A 3,436-nucleotide genomic window follows, 5' to 3' on the forward strand; every position below is an offset into this window, starting at 1 on the left:
CTGGAAGTTGCTAGTTTGATGCTGTGACTCTTCAACTTGAGACCTGAAAAAGCTACAGAATGAAATTTTATTTCTATTATATTATGAACATGCTATAAGGTAGCTATTTGTGCTTCATCTTGTAGATGAGCATCTGAGACAGAGTGTTTGGATATGTTGTTCAGGGACACCTAACAAATGGCCAATCCAAGATTAGAACTGAGATCAGTATGATTTTAAAAACTGTGTTTTTTACTCTGCTATAACATAATTAATAAGCCATTTAAAAAATAATACTATTAGGCAAGATCGTTCATGTGCCAGGTACAATTCTAATCAATGAAGCTAATTCGGAGAAGAAAGCTCATTTTCATGAAACTTACATTTTTGTTTTTTACAATGATTGATATCTAAAGTGTTAGTATTTTGTTACCATATTTTTGTCAGGTTCTCAAATATATTATTGCTCACACTGACCAGCCTGTTTTAAAGGATTATGTGGATAGATGACTAATCTTTTGAAAAGTTAGTTTCATAGACAGTGATAGTCATACCCAGCCACTCACATTTGTTCACAAAATTAAGAAAGGGTGTGTAAATTATTGGTGGAGAGAATTCTAATCACATGCTTTATCATCTCCTTTCATCAAGATTTTGATGCAACCTATGGTGGAGTATATTTTGTCTTTCTACTTGAGAAGAATTTCATTAATAGACTACTGTCACTGATAGGAGATTGCCATATCCCTTGACACATTAGAAGAGAGAAAAGTTAGAGCACTGCTAAACACATTTGCAGCAAAACAAACTAAGTTTTGAGAACAAGATTCCTAATAATGTTTAATCAAGAAGCTCAGATAACACAACTTACATACCTATATAGCAAGATGTCTCATACACCCTTAGTGGGAGGTGTATCAGAAGTAACTCTAATGCAATGTTACCAATACCTACAAACATTTCGAGTATTGTACACTTTGAACTAGCAATTTTATTTCTAGGTATTTCTACTACAGATCTGCATACATACAAGTGAAATCACACGTGTGCAGTTTTACTCCAGGTAGCAATGTTTGTTAAGGCCAAAGAATTAAAACAATCTAGAAATCAAAAAACAAAACACTAATTACAGATATACACACACATATGTAAGATATATTATATACATATATTCTACCTATCAATAGAGCAGAATATTATACAGCCAAAAAAATTAGGAAATATTTTTATGTGAGGAAAAATGTTCAAGGTATATAACTCAGTGAACAAAGAAAGGAAAAAAGGGATAGTAGGAAAATGTTTGAAACACTTTATTATTGAGCAAAAGAGGCAAAAATATTTTTATACATATTTGTTCATATATGAACTCTCAAAGACTCTCCAATAAACTAACAGCAATTATTAAATTTGGGAAAAGCAGGTAACAAGATAGTGAGGGCAAGAGAAAGAAAAAGAACTTTCACTCATTTACCTATTTAGTATTTCAGATATTTAAATTACATATCTGTACAATATGTACAATCTCATAAAATCATTAGGAAAACTAAAAATACATAAATCAGCAAAACAAACCAAAACAACCCTAGTTCTCAAGTGTTACTTAATTTTTAAATTTTACTAGTGGAGACAGTGACATCAATATTTAAAATATTTTCTGCCCTTCATGTGTAGTTGCTATAAACACTACTTTAAGCTGCATCTACAATTATGTTATATAATTAAATGATGTAATTAAAAATTGTCCAATTCATTATAGCTACTAAATGCTAATATTGCAACTGACAATGAATGATATTTTGGAATAAAGTTGAATGGTCATTATAAAAATTGAAGTGACTTTATATCAAATTTATATCATAGATTCATCTCAAGATAAAATTTTAAAACATCTATTGTTAAAAATCCAATGCTATTGTTTTTTAAATAGTTATAAATTATATTCACTTTCATTAAAATATTTTATCCTAAATTTTATATTTTTATTAACCAAAGAAGTAATTTTTTTTTTTTAGAACATCTAGGTCACTAGTATATAAACTATGTAGACATAAACTCTGAAATTAAGGGACAGAGTATTTTATTTAGGATGCAAATAGAAAAAAGGTTATATGCGCTTTATGGACTTTTACACTGATAGCACAAGAGCTTGGTTTCGTGGAACAGTAATACAATGAATTTCAGGTTCTGATTTTGTGGATATAAAAAGCACCACTTCTGATAAAAACATCTGGCTTGAGTGTCTCTGAAAGCTAGTTCCACAAATTTTCGGTGCTCTTCAGAACATGGGAGCTGATTGTGATTAATCAGGGAAAAGCCCTTCTCTAATAAGGCTCTGTCCAGTCCAATTTCTGAACATGACAGTCTTGAGAATTACATTGCCGAATGGTCTACCAGAGATAGAAGGTTGAAAAATTGGCTGAATTAAATAGCTCACCCTAGATGACCTTAAAAATGGACATTTTGACTGAAGGTAAAGAAAAAACTCATGCATTAATGATTTTGTATATTATATATGTATTTTGGAAGAAAAACATTATAGGATGCTTCTTTCATCCTGACTACTTCCAAGTATTATTATCCTGTCTAAATGCTGCAGTCACTCAGGTGACAGCCTGCAGTGTGCATCCATCCCTTCACTCCTGATTACAGATAACATTTGTAGCATGAGGATGAGAGAGGAAAGTGAGAGCCTGGACACGGAGAAAAGTCATCAGAAATCATAAGAGAATAGAAGCTCATTTTTATGACTTTGCCACCTCCCAGTTAAGTGTCTGCTGCAGACATTTATTGTTATTAGAAAGTGTGCTTCTAAGACAAGTGAATCATGTCTCAGAGTGTGCTAGTCTCCAACATAATTAATAGCCAGGAGATTTTGTACACAGAGTTTGTTAACTCAAAAGCAAAAGGTCTTTAAATTGGTGTATAGAGTTGTATAGCTCAATCATCACACAATCAAAGGCTGTTCTGATTGCATGCAGATAGGTCACTAGTCTCACTAACAGAAGACAGTACTCCATTTAAAAATACCTGCTTGGCTGGGCACGGTGGCTTAAGCCTGTAATCCCAGTGAGAGGTGAAGCCAGCTGGACTTCCTGGGGCGATGGGGGACTTGGAGTACTTTTCTGTCTTACAAAGGATTGTAAAATGCACCAATCACTGCTCTGTAGCTAGCAAGAGGTTCATAAAATGCACCAATCAGCACTCTGCAGAAACGCACCAATCAGTGCTCTGTAGCTAGCAAGAGGTTTGTAAAATGGACCAATCAGCACTCTGTAAAATGGACCAATCAGCACTCTGTAAATGGACCAATCAGCAGGATTCTAAAAGTAACCAATCGTGGGGAGGATCGAGGAAAGGGCATTCTGATAGGACAGAAACAGGACATGGGCAGGGACAAATAAGGAAATTAAAGCTGGCCACCCCCAGCTACCAGCGGCAACCCACTCAGGTCCCGTTC

Source organism: Hylobates moloch, unplaced genomic scaffold (genome assembly GCF_009828535.3).
Source record: "Hylobates moloch isolate HMO894 unplaced genomic scaffold, HMol_V3 SCAFFOLD_4, whole genome shotgun sequence".
Classification (NCBI taxonomy): Eukaryota; Metazoa; Chordata; class Mammalia; order Primates; family Hylobatidae; genus Hylobates; species Hylobates moloch.